The sequence below is a fragment of the Salvelinus alpinus genome, chromosome 23 (genome assembly GCF_045679555.1).
Source record: "Salvelinus alpinus chromosome 23, SLU_Salpinus.1, whole genome shotgun sequence".
In the NCBI taxonomy this organism is placed as follows: domain Eukaryota; kingdom Metazoa; phylum Chordata; class Actinopteri; order Salmoniformes; family Salmonidae; genus Salvelinus; species Salvelinus alpinus.
Window position 1 is genome coordinate 25,439,637 of NC_092108.1, and position 20,595 is coordinate 25,460,231.

Sequence of the window (20,595 nt, forward strand, 5' to 3'; positions counted from 1 at the left end):
CAAGTTTTGGCTTGATGGCCCCCCCCAAAATATCTCCATTGATCAATATGTAAAGAGTACTTTAAGAAGCCAAATTAGGAACCATTTTGGCCACCCTGTAGAATGTCATAGCCATGCATTTCTGGAATATTGTCAGGCATTACATGCATTTGAGCAAAGATGCAACAGGGAGGGGTTGGAACTTAGAAACATACATGATACATCTCTGTATGTTCCTAGGTTAACCCCTCCCTGTTCATACACTCAGCCTCAGGCTTAATTCCACAGTATGACTGACTCACTGTCAGACACATATCATCAACAACCTCTATAATTCCATGTCTATCAGCATCTGTCTCATCAGAAACATATATTCTAAACAGAAGCACCCAGAACCTTATCTTCCTAGGATAGAACCAGACGGACAGCCTGTGAGTGTATGTGTAGTCATAACGACGTGTGATTGATTGATTCAACAGAAGTGTCATAATAAACTTTGATCTTATTTTAAATATAGTGTGTTTACCAGAGACAATGTGAAGAACAACCCGTTAGGATATATGCCAAGGACTAGATAAAGTGCATTTTTACCTGGAGGTTTTCCTTATTGTAGGCTACTTCTTTCACTACCTGTCTACTACACTACCTTAAATCACTCATTAAATCATTCTTTCACTCAGGCACATGGCCTCATATGACTACTTAAGTAGATGGGTGGGGCTTAGGCTTAAGAGGGTGTGAACAATGCTGAATGGGCACAGAAAAAAAAGAGCTCTTGAGCAAGTGTGAAATACTTTCATGGGGATTTTCTGGTACTTGTCTACAAGGTGGAATAACACGTTTATCATGTTTCAAATAAGCATAACTTTCCCATGTTTCCCACAACTGCAGTGTATGAAATACAATTTTAAAGTTATGAGTCTGTACTTTTATATAATGTACTAAAAAACAATTTTGGAAATGGTACATGAGACTCAAATGGGAAATGTATGCACATGTGTTCTTATTCATTTGGAATTGGGTTTCCAAACTGACCCATTTTTTAACTAATCGTGTTGCCTATTTTGTCAATTTTTGCTAATATGACTTTTAACATAAATAATATAAAATACACCTGTTGTGTCATGCACTTTGGTCATGCTGTTTTACTGTAAACCCTTCATTTTTTGTAGAGAGAGAAAGATGATTAGCTTGTAACTATTGTTTATCATGCCTGGATACGCCTAGTAAATTATTAAAAGGGTTTGGTACATTGTACAGTAGAGTACAAATAAGCCAAGTCTTGCACAATAACTGTGACATCATGAGGTAACTAAGGATTCTTTATTCACCCTTGAACAAATATTGAGCTCCACCATCTGGCAACAGAGTGATATTGCATATCTGACAATGATTAGTATGTGTCTGTCAAAGGTTACCGTCTCAATCATTGACGACTGCATTCTTTCTATTCTATTTCTATTCTGGTTCGAATCAGTTTGCGCTGTTCAGTGAAGGGAGTAGTACACAGCGTTGTACAAGCTTTGTTAGAAGAAAGTATTTTGTTTCTGGCCATTTTAAGCCTGTAATCGAACCCACAAACGCTGATGCTCCAGATACTCAACTAGTTTAAAGAAGGACAGTTTTATTGCTTCTTTAATCAGAACAACAGTTTTCAGCTATGCTAACATAATTGCAAAGGGGTTTTCTAATGATCAATTAGCCTTTTAAAATTATAAACTTGGATTAGCTAACACAACGTGCCATTGGAACACAGGAATGATGGTTGCTGATAATGGGCCTCTGTATGCCTATGTAGATATTCCATAAAAAATCTGCCGTTTCCAGCTGCAATAGTCATTTACAACATTAACAATATCTACACTGTATTTCTGATCAATTTTATGTTATTTTAATGGACAAAAATGTGCTTTTCTTTCAAAAACAAGGACATTTCTCAGTGACCCCAAACTTTTGAACGATAGTGTACATAAGATGATCTGAAAGTGTAACACAAATATAGTCAACCCTACTAATAGAAAGTGGTTCCCTTACCATAACTGTTTTGACAAAGGCCCATTTTTAATGGGAGGTTTCAATTTAACAGTGATTCAAATCATTATACAGCCTAGGCATATTTGAAGAAAGTAGTACTATGTTTGAATGATGTGTTTCAGCATAGGAAATATTAAGTTATCAATTCTCAATTTGATTCGAATTACTCTGAGGATGTCTTTGAGATATATAATTAGAAGGTCCAGATTGGAACATCTGTCAAGTCATATTGGGGGATGAATATCAAAGATGGCAGTGGACAGTAAAAAGGGAATGGAAATTAATGGAAAAACTATGAACAAGTTCCTTACAATGATCAAACAGTGAAATGTGTTAAAAATACAACTGTGTTATCTGGTAAGATTACAATTACTGTCATAATTATAAGAGGATTATGAAATAAAAAGGAGTCTTTCTTTCATGTGAAAGAGCCTTGCTAGAGAGTTGTGAGAAGAGCAGTCACATCAATGATTTCTGCTTAAATTCCCACAGGAGCCAATTAGTTGTATCTTGAAAAGTTACTTGACTCTTTTTCTTTTTTTTATCCACAAAAATGACTTCACAAGTTCTTCTGCGTTTAGAAATAATATAAATGAGCAGTTGACCAAAATGTTATAAGAAAGCATTCTAAGTACAGACTTACAAATAACTTGAAGCCAAATATCCACAGCAGAATGTTTTTATGCTCCCTAGTTATATTAAAACTGTGCTTAGATAAGACAATGATTGACCGAAAACATTTTATTATTAAATACCATAATCAATTCTTATTGTATTTATTTTAAATACGTGTTTTCTTCTTCAAATTACGTGCTTGGCAAGCATTGTCCAAGTAAGCATTCCCTTCCTATTTGTACACAGAACCACTTCGTACACCACTTTGTTGCTCACTGAAACTGAGGGGCCAAATTGAAGGGCCATTGTACACTGAAACTGAGGGGCCAAACTGAAGGGCCATTGCACACTGAAACTGAGGGGCCAAACTGAAGGGCCATTGCACACTGAAACTGAGGGGCCAAACTGAAGGGCCATTGCACACTGAAACTGAGGGGCCATATGTGCCTCCTCAAAACTTTTTTTGTGCATGACACAACTGTCAAAATGTGCGTTGTTTTTGTTTTTGTCCGCTTTGCATAACTGACACCAGTGACTGAAGTGGATACATTAATTTCCAATGACCCCAACATCATGTGTACCTCTGGAAGCCTTATTGTCAGGGTTACCTGGTAACAACAGTTATATACACCCGGCTTGTGTAAAATGTACCACCTCAGGTCAAAATGGCTGCCTCATAGGTGAGAGGTTGAAGCGAGGCAAGCAGACTCTGTCAGGATGATTAAGAGATGCTTCAGTTGATCTTTCCCTGCAGCGTTTTATTAGACTACAACCTTTAGAACACAGTGGGTGGCAAACTTTCCTTATGGCTGAGGCAATCTAAACATTTAAGAACACATATGGCTATTTATAGGCTATAGAGAGGCCACATAAGATGTATGACTGAAATACTTAAGCAGCAATTAAAATAGGTTTAGGGCGTTCCTTTAAGGAGCATGAAGTGCAACCTTCAGCGAAGGCAATGCCATTGATGCATAAATTAATATAACACGTTGTCCACTCTTATCACCGCATGAACCATCGCTTCCAGTCAGTTCTGTAAAGACGCAATTAACTCTAAAGTGACAGCGTGAAATTAATTTATTGCTTGTAATTAGTTTTCTGCATACTCTGAAAACAATCTAGGGTGTTCGTTGTCGTCCTCCAAGAGAGACTCTGAGGGCACTTGGCTGCTGCATCTCAGCAGCAGTGGTGCGTGGGTAAAATCACTGGGGAAGCCAGGAAAAAAGCAATATTACAACCTATGTGTTGTGATAATTGCGTTGTTTGCTTTATAACCTGTTAGTTCATATGCCTTGCAACCGTGATATATAGGCCTAAGGCCGAGACAATTAGAAGACAATGTGGCAGAATAAATTCAACCTCACCTTTGTTTCATCACAAAATAGGAGAGCAACCTCTATCCGGTGAAGTCCACAAAGCATATTGCATGTATCAAACAGTTACATGACCTACAGCATGGTCAAGCAAGTCAATGTTTCTGTCATTTTTGAACTACTAAACAACTACTGATTTAGAACCACGGAGAGTTACCGCAAGTCGCAAAGAAAACAGTAGCTGCCTCCACTATTCCAGCACTATTTCAAATCATCTATGGTTAGTCTAACACAGTGACAACTAAAATATACCTAAAACAATTTATTACAGTCAACGTGAGATAAATAGGATGTGGCTGACAATGGTTGCGATTTGTGTTTGTGTGTGTGTGTGTGTGTGTGCGTGTGTTTGTTCAAGTAGAAAAAACATGACTCATCCTACTTGTAGAGAAATGCCAATGCCATCCTCCTCTCTTTCATGTTGACGAAACGGTCTATGAGTCTGTCATACAGTACACACTTATATTTTTTGTTGTCCTAGGCTACCTGGCTAAAATGCTTGCTCTCTAGCCTAATTTCCTTTCATGGGCAACGTTAGCAAGTTAACATTAGCCTTCCACATCTAGCTACATATTGAACTTCCATCCTTTCAGTCCAGGGGCACAATGTATAAATGTATGATTGGATCAGAATCACCGTTATAATCATTGGCCAGTATGGAGAATGAAGTTAAACCAAATCCCTATCTCCATCCATGGCTAATTTAGGAAAGGGACAATTTTAGCCCGTTAACTAGCCACCAAAGGACAACAACACAACGAGATGCAACAATTCAAGTTGTTTCTGTCAATTACGTATTTCTCTTTATGCGATGTGATGGTAGTGAAGCCAAATCCAAACTGGCTTGACATGTGCCAGGACCATTCACAGTTGAGCTCACTCAGTTTAGCTGATTGGATATACCATTTTTTTTTTATTATCAAGGGAGGCCAAATTCTCACTGGCTTCCCTTGCATTCAATGCTATGGGCGGCAACAATGTCATACTCTTTATGACCTTTATGACCAGACAGTAGATACAGTAGATGGCCTACACAGACAGAGACAGAGGGGCGCTGTTTTGTTCTCTCGGATGCTTTCTCCGGTGAGATACAATCAGCCTCTTGCGAATTGAAGGAATATTATGAAAACACAGAGAAGAAAGATGTATTTTTTATGTTTTGGTCAATTGTTTGTGGAGCCTGGCTTCCCTTGGCATCCATGAATACACGCCACTGCATCTCAGTCCACCATGGAGTGACTGCTTTCAACTTACAGGAGGAGAATCTCAATTGCATTCCTTCTCAAAAAACATTAGATGAGAAAGCCAGAGGTCTCTCCCCTTTGACCTTCTCCTCCCATGAATTTTGAAAAGGAGGCGAGGAACGAGGAGTATGCAATTGAGAATCTCCCACAATGCACTGCAGGAGCTCTCTCTGTGACCTCTTAAACATCTGGTGGCTTTGACCTAGCCTGACGACTCACACTAAATTATTCCGCTGCTCTGTCGTTCCCTACCAGAGAGGGAGAGGTGAGAGGTTTCACTCTGGCCAAAATCTGTCCAAAATAAACCCAATGCGTTTCTATGGGCTTATTTTGGACCTAAACCTGTGGCCTGCCTTCCCACCTTTGGGACAATAACTCCCATTGTTAGGGTGGAGACATTTCGTCATTGTGTACAGATCTCTGTTGCTACGTACTTTAGTCTGAGACTACCATCTTTGAAGTGATTTGTGGTGAAGTCAAAATGAGGTGTGTTGTATAAAATAAAGTCATCAGCGATTGGATCGTCTCTAACCAATCAGAGTGTCAAAGCCAATGACACATTTTCAAACCGCCGCATTACTCATGTGTGTTCTTGCTCTGGCCCAACTCATCGGTTTCTGAACTAATCAGACGGCCCTGAATGTATTGAAAGATAGGCCTACAGTACCATACGCTTCAGTATTGCTGTTTTTGTTGTCTGTGAAGTAGGGTTTTTTGAAATACAGCATTACTTGTACAAGTTGTGGCCAAATCAATGTATCAAATCTAAAGTATCCAAATATCAAAGTGAATTAGACACTATTGACATTTTATTCATGATTCATGAGCATAACTTTTTACTCAGTATCCACATTAGTATATGCTTTGACTTGAGAGGATTTCAGAAGAAAAGTCCCATGTTGCAACTTGCCTGACCTGAATGATGCACTTAAAAATTATTTTTAGTTCACCGTAAGGACATAATATGAAGGACCTGGGGCCTCATTTATAATCTTTGTGTACATTTTACACTAAATATCTACATGCACTATTTCTGAAAAGACTGTACACAAAGAAATATTGGGATTCATAAACTTGGCGCACGCCATACATTTGCATGTTTCCCGTTATGAATCAGACCTGTTGTACATGTTTCCCGTTATAAATCAGACCTGTTGTACATGTTTCCCGTTATGAATCAGACCTGTTGTACATGTTTCCCGTTATAAATCAGACCTGTTGTACATGTTTCCCGTTATAAATCAGACCTGTCGTGCACACGTGAACGAGCATTATAACTCCGCCTGAAAAACGCCCATCATTCACCTTTTATGGTGACAATATTTGCTGAATACTTTAAAGGTATTGTAATTAGGTCAAGACATTATACACTGCTCAAAAAAATAAAGGGAACACTAAAATAACACATCCTAGATCTGAATGAATGAAATATTCTTATTAAATACTTTTTTCTTTACATAGTTGAATGTGCTGACAACAAAATCACACAAAAATGATCAATGGAAATCAAATGTATCAACCCATGGAGGTCTGGATTTGGAGTCACACTCAAAATTAAAGTGGAAAACCACACTACAGGCTGATCCAACTTTGATGTAATGTCCTTAAAACAAGTCAAAATGAGGCTCAGTAGTGTGTGTGGCCTCCACGTGCCTGTATGACCTCCCTACAACGCCTGGGCATGCTCCTGATGAGGTGGTGGATGGTCTCCTGAGGGATCTCCTCCCAGACCTGGACTAAAGCATCTACCAACTCCTGGACAGTCTGTGGTGCAACGTGGCGTTGGTGGATGGAGCGAGACATGATGTCCCAGATGTGCTCAATTGGATTCAGGTCTGGGGAATGGGCGGGCCAGTCCATAGCATCAATGCCTTCCTCTTGCAGGAACTGCTGACACACTCCAGCCACATGAGGTCTAGTATTGTCTTGCATTAGGAGGAACCCAGGGCCAACCGCACCAGCATATGGTCTCACAAGGGGTCTGAGGATCTCATCTCGGTACCTAATGGCAGTCAGGCTACCTCTGGCGAGCACATGGAGGGCTGTGCGGCCCCCCAAAGAAATGCCACCCCACACCATGACTGTCCCACCGCCAAACCGGCCATGCTGGAGGATGTTGCAGGCAGCAGAACGTTCTCCACGGCGTCTCCAGACTCTGTCACGTCTGTCACATGTGCTCATGTGCTCAGTGTGAACCTGCTTTCATCTGTGAAGAGCACAGAGCGGCAGTGGCGAATTTGCCAATCTTGGTGTTCTCTGGCAAATGCCAAACGTCCTGCACGGTGCTGGGCTGTAAGCACAACCCCCACCTGTGGACGTCGGGCCCTCATACCACCCTCATGGAGTCTGTTTCTGACCGATTGAGCAGACACATGCACATTTGTGGCCTGCTGGAGGTCATTTTGCAGGGTTCTGGTAGTGCTCCTCCTTGTACAAAGGCGGAGGTAGCGGTCCTGCTGCTGGGTTGTTGCCCTCCTACGGCCTCCTCCACGTCTCCTGATGTACTGGCCTGTCTCTGGACACTACGCTGACAGACACAGCAAACCTTCTTGCCACAGCTCGCATTGATGTGCCATCCTGGATGAGCTGCACTACCTGAGCCACTTGTGTGGGTTGTAGACTCCGTCTCATACTACCACTAGAGTGAAAGCACCGCCAGCATTCAAAAGTGACCAAAACATCAGCCAGGAAGCATAGGAACTGAGAAGTGGTCTGTGGTCACCACCTGCAAAACCACTCCTTTATTGGGGGTGTCTTGCTAATTGCCTATAATTTCCACCTGTTGTCTATTCCATTTGCACAACAGCATGTGAAGTTTATTGTCAATCAGTGTTGCTTCCTAAGTGGACAGTTTGATTTCACAGAAGTGTGATTGACTTGGAGTTACATTGTGTTGTTTAAGTGTTCCCTTTATTTTTTTGAGCAGTGTATATTTATTTTACTGAACAAAAATGACTGGGACAGGAGCAGGCCTGTGATGGATTTCCAAACATCCGCTACAGTTCTTTGCCATGTTTTCTATCTGTTGATCCAAACCAGGCTACCAAAAGTGTCTCCTTGCGAGCAGCTTCATTTTGACAATTCCAACATGACCTTCATGAAGTTCCTGCAAAACTTGATGTTGGAATTTCTGGGGTATCATGACTCTCATTCCCCACATCAAACATCCTTGGTACGTTGTAATTTTGTTTCTCCGCTGGAAATACGGAGTCAGCTCCTTTCTGCCAGTAGCTGGCCATCCTGATATGGTGTAGGTGTATACTTTTGACAAGGTCACATCTTTCCTTGTCTCCTGTTTGATAACTGTGCTTGTGACCGGTAGTGCCTCGAGCTGAGAGGTATGGAAAATGTCCACTGCATCCACACTCCTTTGTCTTTCTCTTGTACAGGGCAGTATGGATAATTCATCTGCATTTGTGTGGAGGGACAATGGCTTAAACTCAATGTCATACATATGACTGACAAGGAACAAGGCGTATCACTGTAACCTGGCCGATGTCATTGCCGGAATGCCTTTCTTTGGACAGAAAATGGAAAGCAATGGCTGGTGATCCGTAACCAGTGTGAAACGCTTGCCATATAGGTATGCGTGGAATTTCTTGACGCCCCACACAAGTACCAGTGCTTCTTTGTCGATTTGTGAGTAGTTATTCTCTGCATCATTCAATGTTCGTGACACAAATGCCACTGGCCTCTCTGACCCATCTTTCAGTGTATGTGAAAGGATAGCCCCTGAGCCATAAGGGGACGCATAACAAGCCAACTTCACTGGCAGTTCGGGGTCGTAATGCATCAGGACCTGTTCAGATGTGATGAGCCGTTTTGCCTCAAGAAACGCATTTTCACACTATTCTGTCCACTGCCATGTCTTATTCTTTTCCAGGAGATGATTGAGAGGCTGGAGAAATACTGAATGGTTTGGGAGGAGTCTTCTGCTGTAATTGATCAGTCCTTTGAAAGATCTCACTTCTGTGATATTTTGCGGTCGTGGTGCTGCATCAATTTTGTTCTGTCTTTTGTGCAATCCATTGCGCTCGATTTCATGTCCACAGAAGACAATCTTGTCTTTAAAGAACTCACACTTCTGTAAGTTTGCCTGTAGCCCATACTCTTTCAGTCTTCTCAGGACCTTTTCCAGGTTAGCCAGGTGCTCTTTGTCTGTGCGTCCTGTTATGATTATGTCATCCAGGATACACTGGGTTCCTGGGATTCCTTGCAAAATCTGGTCAATAGTTCATTGCTAAACGGCTGGGGCCGATGCAATGCCAAAAACCAGGTGGTTATACCTGTATAGACCTTTGTGTTTTTATTGTCAGGTACTGTTTGGAGCTCTCTTCAACCAATAGCTGCAGGTAAGTTGGTTTCAGGTTGATTTTACTGAAGTGTTTCCACCAGCTAGTGCAGTAAAGATGTCATCCAGATGTGGCATGGGGTATTGGTACACATGCACACATTCTAACAGACCTGTCTTTCTTTACAATAAGGACAATGGGTGTGGCCCATTCGCTTCTGTCCACTTTCTCACTCTGACCTGCAATGCACCCATTGGGCTCAATCTCTCTCCTGAGTAGGTCTTCAGCAACACATTTGTATTCTTCAGCTTGATAGCCTTGAAGTTCTCATTGTAAACAGTCGTGGAAATTATAGACACTGCAGATCCTGTGTCCAGCTCCACTTTGAGGGGTTTGCCTTCGTTTTCTGCTGTCACCCATATTATGCTACTGCTGGGAGATGTCACTGTGTTTACCTCCATTGTACCAATTAATTGTTCATCTGAATCACTTCCACTGTTCTCTGCTAGTGCATTCAGAGACCCTTTCATTTTCTCAGTTTTCCTATTGTGACTGAATTTTGCTCTCATGCTCTTTGAAACGACAGTCCTCTGCTCTGTGACCATCTCTGTCACGCCTGTTAAATTCTTCGGCCACACGGGGGCACTGTCGGCTGCGTGAAAACTTGTGCAGGGTAGTTTGTGATAGGTCACTATTTATTTTACTTTGCAACTCAATTGCATATTTGGTCGAGATTTCAACAGCCTTTGCAAAAGTGAGATCTGATTCTGTGAGCAAACGTTTTTGAATGTGTTCATGTTTCAGTCCACAAACAAATCTAGAATGGTGAACTTACTAAATGACTGAGAGTTTGACTGTGTGATATTAGGTTGCTTCTTGTGTAAATATTTTCCGTCTGGATTTTAATGATTTGTATAATGTGTCATTTAGGTTCTCTCCAAACGGGCAATGCTCAGAAAGTTTCTTCAACTCGGCTACATATGTACTAACACCCTCCCCCTCATTCTGATCTCTCTTGTGGAGACGAAAACGTTCCGCGATGAGGAGTGGTTTAGGTGATTTTGCAATATCTCCACAATCTGTGAATGTTTTATTGGAGGGCTTCAGAGGGGCAGTCATATCTTAGCAAACTACGTTTTTGGGCCAATTAAACACAACAATGCTGGTTCTCTCTTGTTATCAGCAATGTTGTTTGCAATGAAGTACTGTTCCAGTCGTTCTATGTAAGTTGCCCAGTTTTCTTGCGTGTCATCAAACACATCTATTTTCCCGATGCTAGCCATTCTCTTTACCTCCGGCTCCACGGGTCTTTGATCTGCCGCCTCGGTCTCGTCAGCTCTCCCCTCGTCGTCACTGCTTGCTTGCTGTTGTGATACAGGGTCAAAATCGTCCTCTCTTCCTACGAGCTCCATCTGCATTCGTGATGCAAACTGCAGGTAATCATCCCCATCGCCATTGCAGTGTCTTAGCTCTTATTACTTATTTATATCATCAGAAAGACTCCGAATACAAGGAAGTGAACTGAAGCTTCACATTTACTAAACAGAGTTAGTACAAGAATAACATAGAACAACACTGCCATGACCAAGGGTGCTCCATTCTTAGAGGGCATCAGTAATCAACAGAATAGAATACAAGTGTAAGTAAAAACGAATGCAAACAAGTTAGAAATTGTGCTACTAATGCACATGACGGCACAAACGTCTCGTAAAAAGTAAATATGTTTTTGTTTGGTTCTTTTGAAAATTGTAGAAGTAAAATATTTTCCTTCTTCAGATGTTCCAGCTAGGCAGCCTAACGTTAGTTAGCTAATCCATTTGCTAGCTGTCATACAGTAGGCGTATATTCATAATTATATATTTAATATAAGTAGACATGCACTCATAATTGACTGTAGTGCATATAAAGCACCCACAAGCGACAGGTGGCTGAAAACACAATCATCGCGGGATGAACGAGTGGCGCATTTCCGGCCAAGGGTGGTCCATTTAAAATAATTCCTTCCTCCCTCACCCATTGCTCCTTGCCCTGCAAGTGTATACTTATCAGACGTCATGATACGTCATCAGAAGTGTCCACTTCATTTGAGGGCTGAGGGGATAGGGTTGTGTCTTTTAAGTGTTTAGACTGCAGCATGATCTAAAGTTTGCAGGAGGATAAGCACATTCTCAGGTCAAGTTCAGTCTTTATAAATGGCAACCTTTGCTTGAAAAATTATGCACGCATGTTTTGGGGGAATATTTTGAGCATATGCAACGTTTAAAACATGCCTGCGCCTGTACGAGTAGACAATATTGTTTCAGAATTCGTGGGCAGTGCAGCATATTTAGGTTCGGAAAAAGTAAATGCAAAACATTTGAATTCAAACTATCTGTTTACAGGCCCACAACAATTTGAAATAGTTTTTGACATTCAAAGACGTCAGACACAGCAGGTCACAAGGAAACATTCTGCCAACACATCCAAATACATTTGATCAAGTTTAAAATGGCTATTTCCTTTAGCTAGCCTACTGTCTTGGCCTAATTCTAATACTTTCCAAAACAGTAAATAAGGGCGTTATTGTAGGCATAAAAGGTAAATGATGGGCGTTATTCAGGCGGAGTTATAATGCTCGTTCACATGCGCAGTTTTATGTCAGGTCTGATTTATAAGGGAAACATGCGTATGTATGGCGTGTGCCAAGTTTATAAATCTCAATGTTTTTGTGTGTGTTAAGTCTTTTTAGAAATGCCACACGCAGATATTTAATTAAACATTTGCGCAATGCTTATAAATGACGCACCTGACCATGAGGCCATTGGAAATGTCTCATTACGTTGCAATTTCACATTTAATTTTCACAACCACTAGGTGGCACTCTTACCTTTTTATGTGTTGTTCATTCTGCTCTATGTGGATGGTTAGAGGCCTATCTGGAAGGTAGCTGATGATTCCAGTCAACAGTCTTGCTGGTACTTGCTGTCAGAATGGAAGCTAACAGAACACCTGGAATCCATTCAATTAGGCTGATGCCAGAATCACAACAGTGTGATGTCATATAAATAATACAATCTGACACAACTAGTTATGACAGGTGTCACATTATATTTATGACATGCCAGTGTAGACCTAACAGTATGTAGGCTTCATGTGTTCCTCGCTGTTTGTTGTTCAGTGTCACTGCCATACCACTGATAGGCTGATTGGTTACATCCACCTACATAGTCATAATGTACACTGAGCAAAAATATAAACGCAACATGTACTGTAGTGTTGGTCCCATGTTTCATGATCTGAAACAAAAAATCACAGACATTTTCCAGATGCACAAAAAGCTTATTTCGCTCAAATTTGTTTACATCTCTGTTAGTGAGCATTTCTCCTTTGCCAAGACAATCCATCGACCTGACGGGTGTGGCATATCAAGAAGCTCATTAAACAGCATGATCATTACACAGGTGCACCATGTGCTGGGGACAGTAAAAGGCCACTCTAAAATGTGAAGTTTTGTCACCTAACACAATGGTACAGATGTCTCAAGTTTTTAGGGAGTGTGCAATTGGCATGCTGACTGCAGGAATGTCCACCAGACCTGTTGCCAGATAATAAAATGTTAATTTCTCTACCATAAGCCGTGTCGTTTTAGAAAATTTGGCAGTACATCGACTTGGCCTCACAACCGCAGACAACGTGTATGGCATCGGGTGGGCGAGCGGTTTGCTGATGTCAACATTGTGAACAGAGTTCCCCATGATGGCGGTAGGGTTATGGTATGGGTAGTCATAAGCCTCGGAGAAAGAACACAATAGCATTTTATCAATGGCCATTTGAATGCACAGAGATACCGTGACGAGATCCTGCAGCCCATTGTCGTGCCATTCATCTGACGCCATCACCTCATGTTTCAGCATGATAATGCACAGCCCCATGTCGCAAGGATCTGTACACAATTCCTGGAAGCTGAAAATGTCCCAGTTCTTCAATGGCCTGTGTAGTCACCAGACATGTCACCCGTTGAGCATGTTTTGGATGCTCTACATTGACATGTACAACAGCGTGTTCCAGTTCCCACCAATATACAGCCACTCCACACATGCAAAACTAGACAGATAGCTAACAACTAAGTCTTCAATAAAACTCCCAAGGCGTGACTTTTCTTGAATGAATATATTGAAAACGTTTATGTTGTAAAACTGCAAAATACAGAAAATAATATACTTTAGTATTCAATTCACACCGACATACTGTAGCTGTACATTATACATTTGAAGTTGCATGAATACAAAGCACGTGCTAAGGTACCATGCATCTGGCATGATGCCAAACCATATAGCTAATTGTTACTCATATGGTAATTGACTAACTCCTTTCATTACTCTAATAATGTACAACCATCTATGTAGAATAACAAAGCATATTACACTAGAAACAGTAACAAAACTACAGTATTGTAAATATTACAATTCGTTTGCATGACGCACGAGCAAAGTAATACAGCTAACGGCATACATGAAAGGCATTGCAATTTGTGTGAGTAAATGCAACCAATCAACATTGATATGTAAGCAACTCTATCAATAACAAGATTATCATCATTAGCTAAATGCTTGAATCGAACTTACAAACAAATATTTTCCAAGGCTGAAGCGTGACAAGAAATAACTACACTGAAAGACCTGCACCGTAGCGTTGTTTTTAGCTGCTTCTATGCGTGCAGAACGAATTCTCTACTTCCTGTTTGCGTACAGTCTAAGTACCAGAAAGCTCCACTAGGGGGCAAATAACACCATGGAACACAATGAAAATCCATCTTAACCATTGCAATAAAATAATCTGTTACCTTCTAACAGGATGGCAGCACAGCCACTGAAGAGGAATAAGTTACAATCAACAGCCTGATCAATTCTTATGTGAAGAAGCTGTGTCGCACTGCATGAAGTAAATGGTGGTCACACAAGATACTGACTGGTTTTCTGATCCACGCCTCTAACAGTATAGCTTCCGTCCCTCTCCTCGTCCCAACCTGGGCTCGAACCAGGGACCCTCTGCACACATCAACAACAGTCACCCACGAAGCATCGTTACCCATCGCGCCACAAAAGCCGTGGCCATTGCAGAGCAAGGGGATCAACTACTTCAGGTCTCAGAGTGAGTGACGTCACCTGATTGAAACGCTATTAGCGCGCACCACCGCTAACTAGCTAGCCATTTCACATCAGTTACATCTCTACCTTTTTTTTAAGGTTTCCGTGACCAACAGATGCATATCTGTATTCCCAGTCATGTGAAATCCATAGATTAGGGCCTAATGCATTTTTTCAATTGACTGATTTCCTTATATAAACTGTAACTCAGTAAAATGTTTGAAATTGTTGCATTTTGCGTTTGTATTTATGTTCAGTATATATCCTTTCGTTAGAGAGAGGTGTTGGAGAAGAAAAATTCATAGGTCTTATTCATATGGCGATGCTGAGCTGTTAATGTACATGGGAGAGTAATAGGGATGATTTATGAGCATTTAACCCTGGCAATAATTAAAGAAGCAACGCAATGGAAGGTAGAGGGAACAAAGAAATCACAACAATAGTCCTTTTTCATCTTCTTTCTCTTATTTCTCCAGAGATGAATGAATAGGTGAAGGAGGAAGGAGCATACTGTATGTGTTCGTTTTCTTCCCACAGCAGTCGTGATTGTAGTGCCTATGTAGCAGAAATATGTACTGTATGTACAGTATGGTTTGCTTCTGGAAGTCAGTGTAATGGAATGGCATTTCTTAAAAATAAATAAGGACACTAGATATGTCATATAGTCATGATTGAAGAATGACATTGTTTTGAAGAGAATTGTAGGGTAGAACGAGAAAAAACATACTAGGTACTCACCACTCATTATCTTATTAAGACATTTTTCTCAGCCATTGTATATGATGTAGCTAATCAATTTGTATGGGAGATTTAATATGATAGAGCAAGAGTATGACTAATGTGATATGCCTAAGCATAATACAATAATCTCATCATCGGATCTATCCTCACCATTTTGGAAAATATAACCTTAATTATTTGCACATTAATTATGCAAGAGTATAATTTCCCTGTTTAATGATTTGTTTGGGCCATTGTGTTTCTTCCAGGGTTACAGTCACTATCAACCACAATCATTTTATACATGCAGCTGACAAGTTAATTAGATAAATCAATTTAGCAGCTAAAAGCCCCAGAGAGGAATCTGTGTCTTAATTAGTCAACATGATACAGGAAATACAGTGAACACATTAAAACATGTAGGCCTACTGTATTAACTCTCAACAACAACAAACACGATTCAGGAAATTCAGGAAAAGATGCAAGCTCCTGCGAAATCTTGATTTGTTCAAATGATCAGTAACCAAAAATCAGTATTCCAGATTTTGACAGATGCTACTACCATTTACAATTGAAGTCGGGAAGTTTACATACACTTAGGTTGGAGTCATTAAAACTCATTTTTCAACCACTCCACAAATTTCTTGTTAATAAACTATAGTTTTGGCAAGTCGGTTAGGACATCTACTTTGTGCATGACACAAGTAATTTTTCCAACAATTGTTTACAGACAGATTAATTCACTGTATCACAATTCCAGTGGGTCAGAAGTTAGCATACACTAAGTTGACTGTGCCTTTAAACAGCTTGGAAAATTCCAGAAAATGACATCATGGCTTTAGAAGCTTATGATAGGCTAATTGACATCATTTGAGTCAATTGGAGGTGTACCTGTGGATGTATTTCAAGGCCTACCTTCAAACGCAGTGCCTCTTTGCTTGACATCATGGGAAAATCTAAATAAATCAGCCAAGACCTCAGAATGTTTTTTTGTTGACCTCCACAAGTCTGGTTCATCCTTGGGAGCAATTTCCAAGTGCCTGAAAGTACCACGTTCATCTGTACAAACAATAGTACGCAAGTATAAACACCATGGGACCACGCATCCGTGATACCCCTCAGGAAGGAAACGCGTTCTGTCTCCTAGAGATGAACGTACTTTGGTGCGAAAAGTGCAAATCAATCCCAGAACAACAGCAAAGTGAAGATCCTGGAGGAAACAGGTACAAAAGTATCTATAACCACAGTAAAATTAGTCCTATATCGACATAACCTGAAAGGCCGCTCAGCAAGGAAGAAGCCACCGCTCCAAAACCGCCATAAAAAAGCCAGACTACGGTTTGCAACTGCACATGGGGACAAAGATCGTACTTTTTGGAGAAATGTCCTCTGGTCTGATGAATCAAAAATGGAACTGTTTGGCCATAATTACCATCATTATGTTTGGAGGAAAAAGGTGGAAGCTTCCAAGCTGAAGAACACCATCCCAACTGTGAAGCACGAGAGTGGCATGCATCATGTTGTGGGGGTGCTTTGCTGCAGGAGGGTCTGGTGCACTTCGCAAAATAGATGGCATCATGAGGCAGGAAAATTATGTGGATATATTGAAGCAAAACCTCAAGACATCAGTCAGGAAGTTAAACCTTGGTCTTCCAAATGGAGAATGACCCCAAGCAAATTTCCAAAGTTGTGGCAAAAAGGCTTAAGGACAACAAAGTCAAGGTATTGGAGTGGGCATCACTACACCCTGACCTCAATCCCATTGAAAATGTGTGGGCAGAACTGAAAATGTGTGTCCGAGCAAGGAGGCCTACAAACCTGACTCAGTTACACCAGCTCTGTCAGGAGGAATGGGCCAAAATTCACCCAACTTATTGTAGGAAGCTTGTGGAAGGCTACCCGAAACGTTTGACCCAAGTTAAACAATTTAAGGGCAATGCTACCAAATACTATTTGAGTGTATGTAAACTTCTGACCCACTGGGAATGTGATGAAATAAAAAGAAGCTGAAATAAATCATTCTCTCTACTATTATTCTGACATTCCACATTCTTAAAATGAAGTGGTGATCCTAACTGACCTGATTAAATGTCAGGAATTGTGAAAAAAAAATTGAAATGTATTTGGCTAAGGTGTATGTAAACTTTTGACTTCAACTGTACATGTTTGTTACTTGCTTCTGTCCACGAGAGATTCATATCTCATAGAACATTTCTAGCATATTACTTCCATTTTTTTCTAATTGGAACATAATTCCAATTGTGCCTTACTTTCTACCAGAAAGGAAAAGGTGAAGCAAAAGGGATTACACCGCACCGCCCACAATCTGTCCATGAAAATAAGACCACGAAGTGAGAAATTTTTGTATAGAGATCAATTAGAGTGTTGAGTTTGGTCAACAAAAAATGTATTTGCTAATTTGTTACATGATGCTTATTTGACCGAATAGAAGTGTCATAATGGTTAGGTTCTTACAAATGCACTGATATAAATGTAAATTTGAAAAACAACAACTTTATATCGTAGTTATGCCTGTTGTTCACACGTGTATCTGCCCTCTCATTGCAGGTAGCCTAGTGGTTAGAGCGTTGGGTCAGTAACCGAAAGGTTGTTGGATCGAAACCCTGAGCTGACACGGTAAAAAATCAGTCGTTGTAACGATCGTCGTATCGAGGAGAAGGAAAAGACCAAGGTGCAGCGTGGTAAGTACTCATAATTACTTTTAATGAATACTAACAAAACAACAAAAACGATAAACGAACAGTTCTGCCAGGTGAACATACACTAAACAGAAAACCATCACCCACAAACAAAAGTGGGAAAACAGGCTACCTAAATATGGATCCCAATCAGAGACAACGATAGACAGCTGCCTCTGATTGGGAATCACACCAGGCCAAACACACAGAAACAGAAAACCTAGACCTACAACATAGAATACCCAGACATAGAATACCCACCCACATCACACCCTGACCAAACTAAAAATAGAAACATACAAAGCAATCTACGGTCAGGGCGTGATAGTCGTTCTGCCGCTGAGTAAGGCAGTTGACCCACAGTTCCCCGGGCGCCGAAGATGTGAATATCGATTTTGGCAGCCCTCCGCACATCTCTGATTCAGAGGGGTTGGGTTAAAAGCGGAAGACACATTTCAGATGAATGCATTCAGTTGTACAACTGACTAGGTAACCCCCTTTCCCTGTCAGTGGCTAGAATGGTTCAACCTGATCTCACCTCCTCCCACCTGCCTCCAACTTTGATGCTAAATCGAAGATATACAGATTAACCCTCTAGAGTCTAAGCCGTGTTTTAGCCCTGTCATTTAGCTGTTGGATCTTTAAATGTAAGACCCCTTAATGGGATTCTAATATTCCATAACTCTTTGCAACAACGGGACCAGCTATGCTAGTTTGCAACGACGCTGGTAGTTAGCAACAGCACTGGTCCCAGATTTGCGACCCACAGATTTGTGGCCACACGTAAATCTAATTAACACCAGAAAAAAATCCCTATCAAAATCTGTTTGTTTAGAGATGTGTTTTTTTTGCATGGGCTGCATCCAAATCCACCACATCCATCGATATCGCCCTTCCTGTCACGTTCTGACCTTTATTTTCCCTTGTTTTGTCTTTATTTAGTATGGTCAGGGCATGAGTTGGGGTGGGCAGTCTGTTATTTGTTTCTATGTTTAGGTTTGTTCATTTAGCCTGATATGGTTCTCAATCAGAGGCAGGTGTTTTGCATTGTCTCTGATTGGGAGCCATATTTAGGTTGCCTGTTTTCACTGTTGGTTTGTGGGTGTTTGTCTTCCATGTCAGTGTTTGTTGCCACACGGGACTGTTTCGGTTAGTTATTTTGTATTGTGTCTTGTTTTCGTGGATTATATTAAAACATGGAAACTTACCACTCTGCGTATTGGTCCTCCGATCCTTCTCGCCTCTCCTCGTCAGATGAGGAGGAAGAGATAGACAGCCGTTACAGAAACACCCACCACCAAAGGACCAAGCAGAGTGGTAAAGGACAGCAGCAGCAGTGGCAGAAGACACAGGACTCATGGACTTGGGAGGAGAATCTGGACGGCAAGGGACCCTGGGCTCAGCCAGGGCAATATCGCCGTCCCAAAGCAGAGTTGGAGGCAGCGAAGGCAGAGAGGCGCTGGAATGAGGAGGCAGTGCGGCGACGCGGTTGGAAGCCCGAGAGTCAGCCCCAAAAATTTATTGGGGGGGGGGCACACGGGGTGTGTGGCTAAGCCAGGTAGGAGACCTGAGCCAACTCCCCGTGCTTACCGTGGAGTGAGAGGGCGTCGTACTGGTCAGGCACCGTGTTATGCGGTGGAGCGCACGGTGTCCCCAGTACGCGTGCTTAGCCCAGTGCGGGCTATTCCACCTCGCCGCACTGGCCGGGCTAGGTTGGGCATCGAGCCGGGTGCCATGAAGCCGGCTCAACGCATCTGGTCTCCAGTGCGTCTTCTCGGGCCGGCGTACATGGCACCAGCCTTACGCATGGTGTCCCCGGTTCGCCAACATAGCCCAGTGCGGGCTATTCCACCTCGCCGCACTGGCAGGGCTACGGGGGAACATTCAACCAGGTAAGGTTGGGCAGGCTCGGTGCTCAAGAGCTCCTGTACTCCTTCACGGTCCGGTATATCCGGTGCCACCTCCACGTACCAGTCCTCCGGTGGCAGCCCCCCGCACCAGGCTGTCTCTCCGGTTTCTCTCTACAGTTGCTCCCGCCTGTCCAGCGCTGCCAGAGCCTTCCTCTTCTCCAGCGCAGCCAGAGTCTCCCGTCTGTCCTGAGCCGCCAGAGTCTCCCGTCTGTCCAGCGCCGTTTGAGCTGCCCGTCTGCCCAGCGCCGTCTGAGCTGCCCGTCTGCCCAGCACCGTCTGAGCTGCCCGTCTGCCCAGCGCCGTCTGAGCTGCCCGTCTGCCCAGCGCCGTCTGAGCTGCCCGTCTGCCCAGCGCCGTCTGAGCTGCCCGTCTGCCCAGCGCCGTCTGAGCTGCCCGTCTGCCCAGCGCCGTCTGAGCTGCCCGTCTGTCCAGCGCCATCTGAGCTGTCCATCTGTCCCGAGCCGTCAGAGCCGCCCGTCTGTCCCGAGCCACTAGTGCCGTCCGTCAGTCAGGAGCCGCCAGAGCCGTCAGTCAGCCAGGACCTGCCAGAGCCGCTAGCAAGCCAGGAGCTGCCAGAGCCGTCAGTCAGCCAGGAGCTGC